At 39.3% G+C, this 18,669-nt stretch overlaps 2 pseudogenes; both read right to left on the bottom strand.

The window, feature by feature from the left end:
* Nucleotides 1-631: 631 nt before the first annotated feature.
* LOC120263204 lies at nucleotides 632-1,245 on the bottom strand (annotated as a pseudogene).
* A 132-nt stretch (nucleotides 1,246-1,377) lies between these two features.
* Nucleotides 1,378-2,508, bottom strand: LOC120263202 (annotated as a pseudogene).
* Between the last annotated feature and the right edge of the window lie 16,161 nt (nucleotides 2,509-18,669).

Genomic DNA, 18,669 nt, shown 5'->3' with positions numbered 1-18,669 from the left:
ATGCTTCTCATTTTTTTTATATCATGCACATATGCATGCATATAATGAATTTTTTATATAAAAGAAGAGATCTCATTGGCTTGATTCCTACCTAATTTATTCTCTCATGCTTCTCATTTTTTATTATTATTATTTTTTCTTGAGAGAGAAACATCATTTCATTAAAAAAAATTATCAAACATCTCTCGAACATTTCAATTAAAGCAGTTCAAATTAGAAGACTTGATCATAACACTTCAATATTGAACTAAAAGTCACAAGTTATTCATGAATCAGCTTCCTGATTCCACTTGCATATAGAATCAGCATTTTCTTTATGTCAAGACAATGTATTTACAGAGAGGTTTTGATCACCAAGAATTCTATTTCTTTCTATTTTGCCAGATAATCTTGTTCCAATGTATGTTGATATATTAGGATGTCTGCGGTATATGTTGTGGCTTTCATCAAATTCGAATTCCATTTTCGGTTTTCAGACAACAAAATTAGCATGATTTCTAGTTTTGATGGCCACTGCAAGTTTTTTTATTATTATTTTTTTTCCCTGCACGTATGCATGTTTCTCATAACAAAACAGTTTCCCTTCTTGTTTTATTTTCTTTTCACTTCATGCAAGCACAGTAATGAGATCTCAATAGTAGAAAAGTCTCGAAAACAAGGAACTATGGCAGCCATGCATTGTATCAAGCAAGAAACTAGTCTGGCACGCCTTGTCCATCGCCCGGTCCATCCATCTCTTCACCATTTCTTCTACATCATGTGTAATCTGATGCTGTATTACTGATGCACCAAGTAGTCCGATTAAATTTAGCCTTGTCGTGGCATAAATAATGTCTCTCATTGTGAGGAAAATGTAAGCATGCTGGCATATGCTACTATCAAAGCCAAGAAGACCCCAGATGAGACCAAAAAAAAGTGAATAATAGAAAAAACACCTCCCAAACCTAAGTACGTTTCTCTTATCATCTTAAGTAATGGAATCTCATCATACATAGATGCAGCTGCTCTCATCAGTGCTGACCCTTGGGAAATCGATGCCTTCCTGTTGACTTCATTTATTAATGTAGCTTCAAGTGATCTGTCAAGTTTCAACCAGGTTTCGGTGTAAGGAGATTTGCAGGCAGCATATACAAGTGGAAAAAAAAGACCCCCGATGTTCTCCAAGATCTCCTGTTGGAAGTATAGAATCCAACAGTTTTCACTGGCTCCATTGTAATATATTGTCCACAGAAACAGTATGTGCATTGCTTGGACTTATTTCCATATTGCACTCCATATGATCAAAGAAAGTAATCAAGCAGTGCTTCAAAAACCATGAACTTGAAGAGATTAAGAATGCATTCAATCCTCCTCTGCAGTGATCTATGAAGCTATCCTTCATAATTCTTTAGGTTCTCCCTTATATGATGCATCTTCAGGTTTGGTTGTCTCCTTGATATCATCAATTCCATCATCATCCATATCAAGTGTCCAAAGAGTCAGGTTGTCCGGTAGAAGCTCCATGATGAGAATGCTATCCTTGTATGATTCCTCCCCAAGAGTATCCAGTTTAGAAATCGCTTCATCAAAAGCTCGCAAGCCGGATGGGATGTATCAGTGGCAGCTTTTGCACAGCAATATCCTGAGCAGCCTTGTAAGCAAAGAGAGTGTTCTCCGCGGTCATCCTTCCGATCAGAGCGTGTCTTAAACTCCACGAGATATTGATAACAGTCTCCCTTCATCTTCAAGTAGAAGACCTTTAAATCTGACTCAGAGACAAAAGGCACCAGCGACGAGTTCAAGAGCGTCAGAATTTGAGCAGCGGTGTTGGAGAGCTCGGTCTCAGTCTAGGATCGACACCCATGGATAGCATGACATGCTATGTGTTGCTGTGGGTATCCTCCTTTTGCTCGATGGAGGACAGGATGCGCCAGGAAACATGACGGGTGCTAATGACCTTCTTGTACGCCACAGAAAGGAGGTTGAGCTCCTCTACAGAGAACTCTTCCACATCAGTGGCCGAGGCCACAACCTTCTCCATGGCCTCCACCATCTCCTCGTACTTCTCGTTCTACTGCAAATCAAGGTCTCGTTCTGTGGACTTAGCAGCGACAACAATGACACAGTAACTTTTTTTTCCTTTATTTTTTCTTTTTTTTATATAATTTTGGTGGGAAGAGAAACAAAACTTTCTTCTTCTTACTTCCCTCTCATTTTTTTTGTTTGTTTTTTTTATTTTCGTCTTCTTCCCTTTTCTTCTTTCTTTTCCTCGCTATTTTTCAGGTTTTTCTTTCTTTCCTCTTCTTCTTCTTTGGCCAGTTCTTCCCTTCCTTCACTATCATCTCATCATCTTCATCAAAATTCACATCGACATCAACAGGCGACAGTGACCTTCTTCAATGATGATGACGAGTCACGGGCAATGACAGCTGCAAACGGTGATAGGCAATAGAGGCAGCATGACGACGGTGAGCAGCAGGCAATAGAGGCATCATGACGATGGTAAGCAGCAGGAAACAGAGGCAACATGACGACGGGGAGTAGCAGGCAACAGAGACAGCAACGGTAACGAGCAGCAAACAACAGTGGCAAAAACGATGACGAGCAATAGGCAACACGGCACCAGACAGCAGCGATCAACGACGGCAACGCGTAACAATGGTAATAGTGATGGTTTCAGGCAGCAGCAGTAGTAGACAGGTCAAAATAGGATAGGATCTGATTTAAAATTTTATTTAATTTCAAATTTAAAATTTTAATTAATTTAATTAATTAAATTTTTTTTTGAAATTCAATTAATCCAATTTGCCTGGGGATATGTGTGGGTGCTTCAGGATTTGCATTTCTCAAATTACCTCGAGATCAGTTCTCAGGGGATATGAAATTTAGGATCACCTCGGGATTTGTATTTGGGAGATCTTTATATTTGAGACTGCCTCGAGATATGTGTTCTCAAAGGCAATCTTATATTTGCATCTATGCCTCGAGATAAATTTTTAGGGGCGATTTTATTTTTTTGTAATTTGCATTTTGCCTCAAGATATGATCTCAGGGGCAACTTTGTAATTTGCATTTTTTATTTGCCTCGGGATTTGCATTCTAGTCCAAGACAACCAAATAATTTATTTTAAAGAGAGGATCCAAAATTGATAAAGATTAGGACATTCAAACTTTGATTCTAGACATATCCATGATTTAAATTTTAATTAACTTAGGATTTGGGCTCTATTAGGACATATTTTACATTATTTATAAATAAACAAATGCCCCTTTCCTACTTTTCTCACGAAATTCTCTTTGGTGGGTTTGAGTGAGAGAAGTAGGAATCCCCAATCCTTTCTTTTGTCATGCCCAATACCTCTCAACCTTTTTGGGATATGGCCCAAAATTACAATGAGGTCCCCCAAGGTCAAGCCTTCATGTGCCACACTCCTATCTTTGATTCTTAAGCCGAACCTGCAATCATATATGAAGGAGGGGAACAATCAGAGTGGGTGAAAAGATAGGGACTTCAATGAACCTGTTTGAAGCTTCCGTGCCTACATGAGCGGACCTTCAAGTTGCGTTGGATGAGGCCAAGGCACAGCTTGCTGAGGATCAAGGAGATAACTCAAATACTCATCTTATGGCTATTTTCACAAAATGTCTTGATGAGTTGGAAGATGCAAAAGAATCATTGTTGAAATTTACTTGGTATTAAATAACCTTTTTCCTCTCTTTCTTAGTTTGTTTTCCTAGTTTCTTTATGCTTTGGTAATTGGTTTTAAGACACTAATTATGAACATTTGACTTGGATAAATTATAGCTCTTTTCTTTTCTCTTTTCTCATGTCTCTTTTCTTTTAATAAAATACCTGAAGAATTGAAATCATGATTGATTTTTTTTCTTTTTTTTTGGTTTGTTTGTTTGTTTTTTTGTTTTGTTTTGTTTTGTTTTGTTTTGTTTTTGTTGTTTTTTTTGTTTTGAAAACACAGGGACCGATGTATTTGCCTCAGGAAGCACATTTAATTATGCATGACCGGTCTACATCGAGACGGATGTTCCACTATAGACAAACACATATCTCTTTATTTCACTAAATGAATTTTAATACAAAAGTGAGTTTAGTATAAAATGCATGAAAATGAATGTTTTGCCTCAAGAAGTACATTTAGGTAGTGTTTGCTTCAAGGGATTTGGAGTTACATGTAACTCCAAATCCCTTACCTTTTTAAAATCCGGTGTTTGTTTTGATGTATTTCATTTTTCATGTGCTTTGGAAATCCCATCATTGAGGGATTTTGGTTTACGGTCAAAATGACCGTAAAACCAAATCCTGGGAGTTCAAAACCAGTATATATGCATATGTATATATACATATATATATATAGAAATCTATATGTATATATATATACATATATACACATATACATATACACATACATATACATACATATATACATAAATCTATACATATACACATATACATATACACATACACATATACACATACACATACACATATACACATACACATATATGTATGCACATACATATACATACATATATTTATATATACATACATGTATGTATATACATTCCCTAGATATACCTATATATAGTATGTTTACATATATAAATACACATATATATGTATATATATAAATATATATGTATATATACACAAATATATACATATACATATACATATATGTATATGTATATATATATATGTATATATGCATATACGCAGACATATCCATACACTTATACACATGTTTTCCAATTCCAGATTTACAAATCCTTCCAAACAAACATAAAATCTTATAATACAGTAATTCCAGTTACATCCAACCAAACACAAGATTTGACTGCACTGTATTTTGAAAGCCAAGTATTTCCAGTTACATTGTAACTAGAAATCCACTGCATTTAGAATTACATCCAACCAAACGCTACCTTAGTTGCACATGACTAGTCTACCCTTATGAGGAACCAAATGTTCTGTTATAGGCAAACATTTTTACATTAGACATAGTATGTCTTCAGGAAACGGCCGTTGATGGGCGGCATCGGTCTTTCTCTGTTGGCATCAATAAGTTGATACGCGCCTCCTTTGTAGACGATCTCCACAACATAAGGACATTCCCAATTTGCTTTGAATTTTCCCCGGCCTTTTTGTTGGTGATGATGGGTCTTCTGAGGACAAGGACCATCTCTCCTTTGGTAAAAGTACGGAAACGAGCCATCTTGTTGTAGGCTTGAGACATTTTTGCTTTGTAGACTTCAAGATTCTGTTGCGCCCCTAACCTTTTCTCGTCAAGAAAGTCCAACTCATCCAAGAAAAGCCGAACATTATCTTCATTAGAGATTTCATTTTGCACTGCCATTTCTCAGGGAGGGTATATGGATTTTGAGAAGTAAGACTGCGTCAAGTCCAAACACTAAAGAATATGGCGTGCATTGTGTCAGAGTCCTATATGTAGTGTGATATGCCCATAGCATCTCCAGGAGTCTTTAATGCCAATCCTTTTTGTTTTTGGACACTACTTTCTTCAACAGCTTTGAGAGGGTTTTGTTGAATACTTCTGCCAACCCATTTGCTCTACCGTTATAGATGGAGGTATATCTCCAGTCTATTTTATGATGCTTTGCAAATCTACCGACCTTGAAACTTCTAAAGGCAGGACCGTTATTTGAAATAATTCTTATTATAGTCCCAAATCTGTATAAGATGTTTTCCCTGAAGAATCCTGATATTCTCAGTCTTGACTTCTCTCAACGGGATTGCTTCTGCCCATCTGGAGAAGTAAACCTATGTCCCAAAGATAATGGTGGTTCAATAGGACCTACTACATCCATCCCTTATATCTCAAAAGGCCATGAGGAAGCTGTGAGGTGTAAAGGACTTAGATGTTGATGAATAAAATCTCCATGTATCTGACATAGTTGACACTTCCTAGCATAATTGATGCAATCTCCGACCATGTTTGGCCAATAACATCCCAAGCACTTGATCTTGAGTCATCTTGGGTCCAGATTGATGTGCACCACATATCCCAGAATGCATATCATGCATAACCTCTTGGGCTTCTTCATATGAAAGGTACCGCAAGAGTAGTTGATCATATGACCTACGGTACAATATATCATTTATGAGGATGAATTTTAGGGCTTTTCGCTTTATCTGAAGACCTTTTGATTTATCCTCTGGGAGTTTATCATATTTTAGATATTCTGTGAACGGTTATCTCCAATCTTCCTCTGGCATTTCGAGAGTGAAGACTTCCGCATTGCCATTAGCACTTTCCTCTTCGACTTCGTCAGGGATCGTACTAATGGGTTTTTTTATTTCTTATGGTTATATGGATTTCTTCGTAATTTGGATTCGCCAGCTCCTTTACTACTTTCGCCAAAGAATCAGCTTCTCCATTTTCTGATCTTGAAACCCTTCTCAACTATACTTGGGGAATTTTCTTCATCAGATTTTTGACCTTCTTATAATATTTAAGAAGTTCAGGTTTGTACATCTTATAGTCTCCTTTGACTTGCTTAATAATGAGTTGTGAGTCTCCAAGTGTGTGAATGTCTTGGATCCCCATTTTAATTATCAATTCCAAACCAACTATGAGAGCTTCATATATTGCTTCATTTTTTGTGCATGGCTCCATAAGGGAGAGAGCATATCTGAGGATTCCCCCTTCCGGTGTGATGAACACGAGTCTTATCCCAACTTTGATTTGTGGCATTTGGGACATGAGTACCGGTTTTATAGATGACGCTCCATCAAAGTATAGTCACCACCTTGCTTCTTCCACTATTAATGTCTCTTCGTCAGGGAGATCAAGATTAAGTGGTGAATCATCAGGGAGAGGATGTGCTGCTAGAAAGTCTGCTAGCACATGCCCTTTAATAGCCTTCTGTGGAGTATATGTTATGTCAAATTCCATCAGAATCGATGCTCATTTTGCGAGTCTTCCCATAAGCAACGGCCTCATCAAAAGGTATTTAAGTGGATCTATTTTTGATATAAGTATTACTTTATGCGCTAGCAAGTAGTGTCTCAACTTCTTGACTGCAAACACCAAAGCTAGGCAATGCTTTTCAATTGGTGTGTATTTACTCTCAGCTCCTACCAATATCCTGCTAAGGTAATATAATGCATTTTCTTTGCCTTCTTCATTGTTATGGGCCAACATAGCTCCCAAAGACTCTTTCAATGCGGGGGTATATAAGATCAGAGGCTTTCCATGGATCCAGGCTTCCAGTATTGGTGGATTCAGTAAATACCGTTTAATGTCTTCTAAAGCTCTTTGACATTCATCATCCCAATTGAAAGGCGCATTTTTCTTAACCAGTTTAGATAAGGGCTTGCATCTTCCAGAGAGGTTGGAGATGAATTTTCTGATATAAGCAAAATGCCCTTGGAATAAGCGCAGCTACTTCAGTGTCTGAGGAGGTGGCATTTCCAGGATTGCCTTTATCTTGGAGGGATATATCCCTATTCCTCGATGCCTCTTTGTTTTCTAATAAAATACTTCGAGAATTAAAATCACGATTGATTATTTTTTCTTTTTTTTTTGTGAATGAAGGCCTTGTATTGGTAAATATTTTTCAGCCAAATTTGGAATGATTTTATAAGTCGTTCATCAACTTGATAGCACCATGGGCAAACAGGGAACTAGGCAGACATGGTCTTTGGACTCAAAACTTTTATGATGATCAAATAAGCTTAAAATCCAATCTCTAACTTTTATCTTAGAGATAAAGACCCTACAAACGACTATAAAAATTTACTAAAATTGAATATGATTTGATATGGTGATGCTTGACTTGATGATGATATAGCTGGGCAGGAATTTAGGCAGATTCTGCCTCTAAATTGCTAGATTTTTTATAATAATCATATGAACTTAGAATTCAATCATCACCATTCACATTGAAGATCAGAACACCTTGATTTTATAGAAAAAATTTTCAAAAGGATTGAAGCTCTTTTGACTGTCTCATTGTGAGCTAGAATTTGAATATTGTGTGATGACAATCATCAATGAATTTCATGTATGATTTATGATTTTATTTTGATAATTGGTGGACTTAAGGCTCAATATAACATTTATACTGAGTATTGTCAGGTCTGGAGTCTTCACAAAAACTTTCAGACTGATCCAAATTTGCAACATGGTCTGATTAACACATTAGTTAACACTAGGCGTAAAGAAATGGCATCCTGGATCATGACCCACATTCCTATTCTCTTCTATAAATCATGCAGACTTCAAATCAAATTTCAACTGTTTAGATTGAAGCGAAAACATGTATTTATGATTTGAAAAAAAATTCAGGACAATCAAAGATAATTTGGTCACCCGATGAAGACCTTGATTGGAGCATCACCATCAAAGAAACTTCCAACTTTCAACACTTTAACATACATAAGTTTTTTTCTCTCTCTTTTTTTATTTTTTTTATTTTTTTTCTATTTCAATATCAACCATTAGTTTTTTTTAGCATGTCATTCCGACATTTGCATTTCATCACGAAGTTCATCTATTGTTTCTCTAGCTACATCAACAAGATCTTTACAAGAATTTGAAGACCTCAATGTCACTAGTGCTACACCTTGTAGTGAAAACTACCCCTCTAGCAATTGGATTGCATTGGATGATCCTAAAACTGATGAGTTAATGGATGAATGGTTGGATCTGGAAATATCATCATTACGACATCCACCATAATATTTAAACTTGAGACTTTTTCCATTTACCCTCAGTGATGGAGTTGATAAGTTTTGAATTGAAATTTTTTTTCTGATTTTTTTTTTCTTTGCCTGCATGTAGGAATGAGACATGATTTAAATTTTTTTATTTTTTTCTGATTTGATTTTTTTTTAACCAAGTGAGATGACATTTTGACTCAAGTGGTTATTTGATTATTTCAGTGATCACCTGTACAATATGTACTTTAGGGCCACACATCTCTTCATCTATTTTCTTCTTCTTCTTTTTTAATTATTGAAACTTTGGCAATAGCTGTGGAAATGGAACCATGTACCCCCTGCAACTTCAGAAACAACAAGCTTTTTTTTCTTTTTTTTTTATATCTCAATCTTCAGTTTCAATGAGATTTGGTGACTTACCCCCTTTGATCCAATTATTGACTAGAACCGAATTTCATCAATCATGTATTTTTTTGACAAGTCTGTATATGAGCTTGGCGGTGATGGTGGCAGACTTAGCATAACGTTGATAAAGTCTGGCATCACAAAAATTTGACTTTGATTTTGATTTGATTTTTTTCAATGACCCGTTATAGACAGAGTCATAAAGCAACTTTACTTCGTGCCCCCATTCCAATAAGGTAGCAATGAGACATGAAGCATTGATGTATATTTTTTTTATCAATTCACATTTAAGTTCTTAGATGGGAGGAGAAGTCATCCCCACCGGGCATGCCAGAATTTGTGGGCTCCTTTCTTCTCACCTGGCCTTTAATTATGGTTGACCAGTTAAAAAGCATGGATCACAAATCAGTTTTAATATTTTGTAGACTTCAAGGGATTGTGGGTTCATGACTTCCATTAGGGGCAAGCCCCTTGATAATTTCTTGTGTGATAAGAATATGAAGTGTTCTTTCCTTATGATGAGCATTACTTTTATCGGATTTTAACGCTAATATGTGTGTATTTATGTTACTTTCATGCATATAGGGTTGTGAAGCCGAATCTTAGAGAAAGAAGCTAATGTAGATCGTGAGTGCACCATTTGGAGAAAATCTTGAGAAGGTTCAAACGCGAAGACATAAATCGGGTTCAATATGCTAGAATGTGTGCCAACCTCCTTGTATTCAATCTAGCACAATGATTTGGAGGGGCACAGAGGCAGTCACATTCTAAGTATTCCGGCTTGTGCATGTGTAACAAGATCTCCACCAACGCGGTCGTTCATTGAAGAAGCAAAGAGATCTACAACGTAAACGTGTGCCCGTTTACGTTACCTCGATAAAAACATGGTTTCGGGAGTGTTTCAGACCGGTACTGTAGCATGTACTGTTCATGACCGGCCGAAGAAGGAGTTTCCAGAGAAGCCACACGGGCTTGTGGAAATTCCACACGTCCATGCGTTAATTACACACGGGCCGTGTGAAATATTCACATGGGTGTGTGGATTCCCGATTCCAGCACTATTTAAAGCTGATTTCAGCCCCGATTTCATGATTCTTTTTTTCATCTTTTCCCCAACTTGAGAGAGGGTTGCGGCTAGGGTTTTGAGAGGTATTGGCTAGGGATTGGGAGAGGTTCTATGGCTTCGACATTGTGCTCCATTTGGAAGAAGGTTAGTGAGAGAGCTTTCATCGGCACCGATCTGGCGAGGTGTATCCTAGGCCGGACAAAGGGACCTTTGGAAGAGTAGAGGACTCTCCACAAGACCATCGTCATGACTATCAAGGGGGTTTTCTATGGATTCATTGCTTTTACATTTGATTTCATTGATTGTAATTAGCTCCATGGAGAGTTAAACCCCCTAGTGGGTACTTGGATTGTGAACCCTAGGATGTATTCGTTTCATTGAACCTTGTTATTATGCTTTCATTAATTGATGTTTTTATTGAGTTCCAATCTTGAATGCATTGATTATATGAACACTCCTTTAGAGTGACACTAGGGTTGAGAGTTCCTTGTTGGTAACCCTTGTGAGTGAGTGACACACCACGAGAGTTAGACAAAGCTAGATTGGAGAGGGTTGAGAGGGTGAGTCAAGAGGTAGCGGAGCATCCCCTTTCCACTCCGATGTGATTTATTCTACCTCCAATTTCTATAGTTCTTTATGGTCATAATAGAGTGAATGGGCTAAGGGATGACCTTCCGTTGGGGCTTGGTTGCGAGTGCAATGAAATGAAGCGTTGAAGTGATTTTAGCATCTATGGCTTAATTGTGGCTAGGGACCTTCCGCCTGGACCAAAGGGTTAGGTCTACATATAGGAAGAGGATTTATCACTTGGAATCCCTAGAACTCATTGCAATTCTATACGAGTGCGAGGTTGAGAGATTGTTCAATTTCTCCTCCGGGACATGTATGGGGTTAGGCATGGTTGACCTTAGATTTTGGACCATGTATTAAAGGATCCCCACGAATAATTAATGCATTAGTTAGGAAGCATAATAGATGGTTTTTGCACTTGAAACGATTGCCTTACCTGTCCTTTACTTGTGCTCTCTCTCTCTCTTGTTTCTTTTACTTTTGTTTACACTACATCTTACCACATAAATCACTATCCATATTTTGCTTAGTTAAGAAACAACTTAAGTATTTTTACTCCCTATTCTATGTGGATACGATACCCACTCACCTGGGATTTTATTACTATTCCAAGGGGCGTTGTCAAATTTTTGCTCCGTTGCCAGGGAATAAGCGTTTAGAGATACTTTACACTTTGTTTTCTTAGCTATTCATTTACTCATTCTATTTCACATCTTCTTTTCTATCATTGTTCTGATTTGTTTTCTTTTTCCTTGATTATAAAAAAGTGATTGGCATGCCTGTGTTATTCGACATCACCATGGGAATGGTTGAAGATATGGAGCAGAGAGTTCAAGTGTTTGCAGTACAGGACACACCGTGCTACTTATTGCAAGAGCCGAATACTATTCAACATTTTGTGGAAGAATCAGTTGAAGAGTACATTGCCATAATTCAAGAGCAGGACTGCGAACTAAATAGTATGCTAGATCAATTTGAGAGATCTGCATTGATATCGATGAGTGATCACTTAGAAGAAAGTCTGCAGAAAGTCCTCGATCAGTTTGACTCGTCTTATCACGAACAAAGGCAGGAACTGTTCTCTGTGGCTGTGTCGTTGTCAGTAGGGGAGATATATGGATTGAATGCATCGACAGTCATTGAAGACCATACAGAGATACATTCACAAGTAGAAGAAGAGAAAAGTAAATTTGAGCAGGAAACGAACAAGTTTGAGGAAATTGACAGGTTAAAGGAGAGTAGGTTGCGTTCATCAATTGATGAACCACCAGTCCTAGAGCTTAAGACCTTGCCAGCACACTTGGAGTATGCTTTCTTGATGGAAGAATCTAAACTTCCAGTGATTATAGCTTCAAACTTGTCAGTGGAGCAAAAAGATAAGCTTGTTAGCATGTTGAAAAAGCATAAGTCGGCTATTGCGTGGAAGATTTCAGACATCAGGGGCATAAATCTGTCCTTTTGCACCCATAAAATCTTAATGGAAGATGACTACAAATCTGTAATCCAACCACAGCGAAGACTAAATCCAAACATGAAGGAAGTCGTCAAAGCAAAAGTAGTGAAGCTCCTAGATACAGGGATTATTTATCCCATATCTGATAGTGCATGGGTGAGTCCAACTCAAGTGGTTCCGAAAAAAGGAGGGATGATAGTTATGATAAATGAAAAGAATGAGTTGATTCTGACCAAGACAATTACAGGATAGTGAGTTTGCATCGATTATAGAAGATTAAATGACACCATTCGAAAAGATCATTTCCCATTGTCATTTATCGATCAAATGTTGGAACGTTAAGCAGGGCATCAATTTTATTGTTTCCTTGATGGCATGTCGGGATATTTTCAAATCCCTATAGCTCCTGAAAATCAGGAGAAGACCACATTTACTTGTCCTTACGGTATCTTTGCTTACAGAAGAATACCTGTTGGGTTGTGTAATGCACCAGCCACATTCCAACGCTGTATGACAACCATTTTTGATGATCTGCTAGAATACATTATGGAGGTATTCATGGATGATTTTTTGGTATTTGGAGACTCTTTCGAAAAATATTTAAAAAATTTGGAGAGAGTGCTAGTGAGATGTGAAGAAACGAACATCGTTTTCAATTGGGAGAAGTGTCACTTCATGGTCCAAGAAGGCATTGTCTTTGGACATAAGATTTCTCAAGCAGGATTGGAGGTGGATAAGGCAAGATTGAGGTGATCGAAAAGCTTCCCCCACCTACAAATGTGAAAGGGATCCGCAGTTTCTTTGGGTGTGCAGGGTTTTACAGAAGGTTTATCGAGGACTTCCCGAAGATCACGCAACCATTGATTAAACTCCTAGAAAAGGATGCCCCTTTCGACTTTGGGGATGATTGTCTAAGTGCATTCAATTTTTTGAAGGAAAGATTAGTGCAAGCACCAATTCTGACAATACCGGATTGGAATGAACTCTTTGAGCTCATGTGTGATTCAAGTGATTACACTGTGGGAGCAGTTTTGGGACAAAGGAAAGACAAGTAGTTCCGTCTGATTTATTATCCTATCATGACTCTCACAAGTTCTCAGGAGAATTATACAACTACTGAAAAGGAATTATTAGTGGTGGTGTTCGCTTTTGACAAGTTCAGGCCGTATCTCATTCTATCGAGGGTGACAGTATTCACAGATCACTCAGCACTCCGTTATCTCATGAACAAAGCTAACGCGAAACCAAGGTTGATTCGGTGGATTTTATTGTTACAAGAATTCGATATGGAAATAAAAGACAAGAGGGGAACTGAAAATGTGGTTGCGGATCATCTTTCAAAATTAGAAGTGTGTGATGGTTAAGAACTGGCAAGCAAGGAGATCAACGATTTTTTCCCTGAAGAACATTTGTATGTACTACAGGAGTCAGAGTCAGAGGGTACTCCATGGTTCGCAGATTTTGCAAATTATTTGTCGGGAAAGGTACTGAAGCAAGGCCTCAGTTTTCAGCAGAAAAAAAAAGTTTTTCAGTGACTTAAAGAACTACTTTTGGGATGATCCTTACTTGTTCCATATTTGTGCCGATCATGTGGTTCGACGATGTGTATCCAGGGAGGAAGGTTGGAGCATTATTGCACATTATCATTCGGGTCCCATTGGGGGACATTATAGTTTGAGCAGAACCGCTAAGAAAGTTCTGGCCGTCGGGTTTTATTGGCCGACTTTATTCCAGGATACCCATCAGTTTGTTCTTCGATGTGACAATTGTCAGAGGGCTGGAAACCTATTGAGAAGAGATGAGATACCTCAAAATCCGATTCAATTTTGTAAGGTGTTTGATGTGTGGGGAATTGACTTCATGGAACCATTCCTGAAGTCTAATGGTAATTAATACATCTTAGTAGCGGTTGATTATGTTTCTAAATGGGTGGAAGATTAAGCCCTTCCAACCAATGATGCTAGAACGGTAGTAAAATTTCTGAAGAGGTTGTTTGCTTGGTTTGGGACCCCAAGAATCATCATAAGCGATCGAGGGACTCATTTTTGCAATTCACAACTCACGAAAGTGTCGAAGCGCTATGGGGTTCATCATCATCTTGCTACCCCTATCACCCACAAACGAGTAGTCAAGTGGAAGTCACAAACAAGGAGCTAAAAAGAATTTTAACCAAGTCTGTAGAACAAGGAAAGCAAGATTGGTTAGAACGGTTAGATGACACACTTTGGGCTCATAGAACAGCATACAAAATGGCAATAGGGACCACTCCCTATAATTTGGTTTATGGAAAATCATGTCACCTGCCTGTGGAATTGGAGCATAGAGCATATTGGGCAATCAAGGCCATGAAATTTGACTTGCGTAAGTTGGGGGAGCAAAGAATGCTACATCTTAGTGAGCTAGATGAATGGAGAATGAAAGCATATGAGAATGCAAGGATTTATAAGGAAAGAATTCGGAAATGGCATGACAAGCATATTAAAAATCCGAAGGAATTCAAGGTTGATGATCAAGTGTTGCTATTCAATTCTCGTCTACGGTTATTTCCGGGAAAGCTCAAGTCTAGATAATTTGGTCCTTATACGGTGACCGAAGTTTCACCTCATGGGGCTGTTGAGATTACCCAACCGGAGAAGGGTACATTTAAGGTAAACAGACACAGGCTAAAACCGTACTATGGAGGAGAGGTTAGTAATGGCGACAAGGAAGTATTCTTCCTTCATGAACCCCCGTGAGGTAAGACAAGGTACGTCAAGCTTAGTGACGTAAAACAAACGCTTCTTGGGAGGCAACCCAAGTGTTTGCTGTTTTCTTAGCTTGTAGTTTAGTTTTTGTGCGAATAAAGTGTTGAGTGTTGGTGTCTTGATTTTTAGATCCTATTGCTGTGTTTTCTTGTGGGTTCTTAATGTCATCGTGTGTTTTTCATGTGGATTTGGCAAAGTTTAGGTCGTTTGAGCTTATTTTTCATGTTTTCTCTGGTTAAAGTTGCCTTGTAAAGCAGGCTCTGAGTGTTTAGTTGTGTTCAGAAATTTTTTGCAGAGCCTGCAAAGTTTTCTAAGTGTACAGAGAAAACACATGCCCGTGTGGAATTTCCTCACGGGCGTGCGTCTTTGTTCAGAGCTCATCCAGAAAAGACACAAGAGCGTGGACTCGCCCCTGTGAGTGACCTTATGATGGTCCACGGCCGTGGGTAATTTCCGCACGAGCCTGCATTTTCCTGCAGAGACTTGGCAAATTATCCTGAGAGCACACATGGGCATGGACTCACCCCTATAGGCGAACCTGTGAAAAACATACGGGCGTGGGTATTTTCCACACACCCGTGTGAATCTCTGCAAACGAGCTCTCTCCATCCCGAGAAAACATAGGGGCGTGCGGCTGCCCCTCTGAGTCAGGCCTGTGACTGTACACACCCGTGTGGAATTCCGCACGGGCGTGTGGTTGCCCCTATGGGTTGGGCGCATGGGCATGGGTATTTTCCACACACTCGTGTGTTTACATTCAGAGGCAGTTTAGGTTTTCTTGAGAGCGCACAGGGGCGCGCATTAGCTCCTGTGAAGCTCTTCTGTGGAGGCGCACAGGCGTGTGTAATTTATGCACGCCCTTGTGGATGTACAGAACGCCAAGAGGCGTGAGTCCTTTTAAAAGGATCATCGTTTCTTCTCATTTTCACACTTTCCATTCGTCTGCAATCGCACTCACACTTTCTCCTGATTTCGTTTTACCAATTTGGAGGGATTTTTGTTTAGGTTTTCCGGCCGATTCAAGTTTTTTCCATTTCACATCGTCGGTAAGCCTTAGCCTTTGTTTTCTTTGTCAATTCTTGATTTTAATCGATGAAACTGGTGCGTGATGCTTCGTCTTTGCAATTAGAATAATTATGCATGTTTAAAATGAAGTTAGAAGCAATCTAACGATGTATTCTTGGATTTTTGAGGCACGGCCGTGCGTTTTTCACGCCCCATGGATCCACATGGGCATGCAGAAATCCCACACGACCGTGTGGATTTCTGCAGCATTGCTTAATTAACTGGTTTAATCAATTTTCTTTCAAATCTTGCAGCTTATGGCACCTCAGTCTAAGAAGCAAGCTGAGAAACAGTCGTAGTCATCTCCCGAGTCCAAGGGCATAAGATTTGCCATTCCCGAGCACCAGGCGCGTTTTGAGAATTTGTCGAGACTTCGCTTCGGACAGACTCGATTCCTGGACACGAGCATATTGAGAGATCTACAGCAGGGAGATGAGTTCACATATGAGGTCGATGATCTTGTTTCAGTGGGAGGTTGGAGGTAGTTATTGTCGACTAGGGAGCCAGCCATTCGTGAGCTTGCACTTGAGGTCTTATCGTCATTCGAGTTCGATAGATCTTATGCAAAATTTGATAGTTTGGACTTCATTCAGTTCAGAGCATTTGGACATCACTATAGCATGAGCATTACTCAGTTTTCAGTTCGGCTTGGCTTATACAAGGAGGCAGTTACAGACACTGAGGAGTATTCCCAGTTACTGACAGATTACCCGGGAGCTTTGACCCCACAGAGAGCTTATAGAGCATTGTGTGGTCAGGATTAGTATAAGCCGGGGGTGTCTAAGGCCACGTGCCTTTCCCAACCTACATACCGATATTTACATGTCATTCTGACCAGGTTGGTGAATGGCCGTGGTGATAACACTGGTGTCCTGAGCCGACAGGAGCTTCTGTACCTGTATTCGATGGTTCAGTGCATACCGATCATTTGGGGCATATCGTCACAGAGTACATCCGACATCAGGAGCAGTATGCCAGATTGGGAGCGATCTTCTCATGCCCCTACATTATAAGACTAGTTTTGGGTATGGGTCTCTTGGACGCGATTCGCGGGGCTGAGAAGACTAGTATACCTGCTCCCGTGAGCCTGGAGATAATGAGATTGATGGCTATGGTCCGCAGGATTCTGACGGGAATTTATGCCTTGGTTCTACCAGCTCCAGAGATAGCAGAGAAGGAGGGCTATGATGCCGAGACTTCGTAGCTTGTTCCTAAGCCTCTGCCGACACAGATGGAGACTGATGCACCTCCGGTGGCAGAGGACCCACCCCCAGTTGCATGTTTTCACCATCTCGAGCCCGTGATGGCTTTGAGAGGTTCGAGAATGCTGTGGAGGTGATACAGACAGAGGTCGCTGAGGTCCGAGCACAAATTGATGAGGTTCGGGTTGCGCAGGCCGCACAGTACACAGAGATCATGGCACGTTTCGACACGCTACAGCAGATTCTAGAGCGAGACGTCTCCTCGTCATTTGTCTTGCGGCCGAGGATCCCTCAGACTCCTCTGGCATCACCATCACCACCTCCACCGGCACCCTTTGATCTAGCACCAAAGATCGCTAGTGGAGCGAGACCCCATCGACACCAACACTTGATTTCTCTTTTCATTTCTTTACTTTTTACATTTCATTTTGGACTTGTATACTCAGAAAGGACTTTCCTTCTGAGTTTATTTTCATTTTGTTGTCTTGAGTTGTATTCATTTCTCTATCTTTTATATACTCGAGTTGTTTTTGTTTTATTGAGCTTCACTGAACCCCCTCGTGTATGCGTGCAGATGGTCTTGTCATCATGGGAATTGAGAACTTGTCATAGACACGGCCACTTCACAACCCGTTGGAACACCATTCCCAATGAATTAGCTCCATCAAATGCAACACTAGGAGTCAAGGGAGTATTGTTTTGATTGCTTCTTCCGCATTGATTCTTGATTTATATACATCATGAGTGAGCTTGTATGTATACATTGGGGACAATGTACAACTTAAGTGTGGGGGGGAGTTTCGTAGTGCTCACATCTCTTTTATATTAGTCTTGATTGTTATACATGCTCACATAGCCAATGGCGATTCACCTTAGTTGCACTGATTATATTCTTGGATTTAGGAGAATTTTTAACATTGAATGTCTTCATGCTCTAGTTTTTTGCTTAAATTTATAAGAATTTTTGCCCAATTGACACTTGTTGCACTACTCACTCTTTAAACTCTTTTGGAAACTCATGTTCGATGTTAAAGGGACTAGTTATTTTTGTTTCTTTTGTTATTTGTGAAAAAAAATATATATGGAAAAATGAAAAGAAAGAACAAAATAGTTTTGTTGTTTAGTTGTGCTTTTTGGGTGGAAAGAGCTATCGCCTATGATGTATGAAGCTACTCTCATAAGTCGGATACTAGTTATGCCCTAATAAGAGAAAGGGCTATCTCATGGGATGTGTGAAAGCTACCACCACGGTAGAAAGAGCTACCACCTCGAAAGTGTGAAAGCCACCTTAGCGGCCGCTTTGGAAAGGGCTACCTTAAAGGATGTGTGAAGCTACTACCCTTTTTGAATTTTTATTGTTACTTTTTGTAGATAAATAAGTCCCTTATATGTCGAACTTTGAGGAGTATACTTTGGGTTGACTTGAGTGAGTTCACACACTTACACGATTTCGGGTTTGTTGTCCTTTTTTATTCAAATTTTTAGCT

This window comes from Dioscorea cayenensis, chromosome 6, assembly GCF_009730915.1.
Source record: "Dioscorea cayenensis subsp. rotundata cultivar TDr96_F1 chromosome 6, TDr96_F1_v2_PseudoChromosome.rev07_lg8_w22 25.fasta, whole genome shotgun sequence".
NCBI lineage: Eukaryota > Viridiplantae > Streptophyta > Magnoliopsida > Dioscoreales > Dioscoreaceae > Dioscorea > Dioscorea cayenensis.
This window is presented reverse-complemented; position numbering and strand designations above follow the sequence as displayed.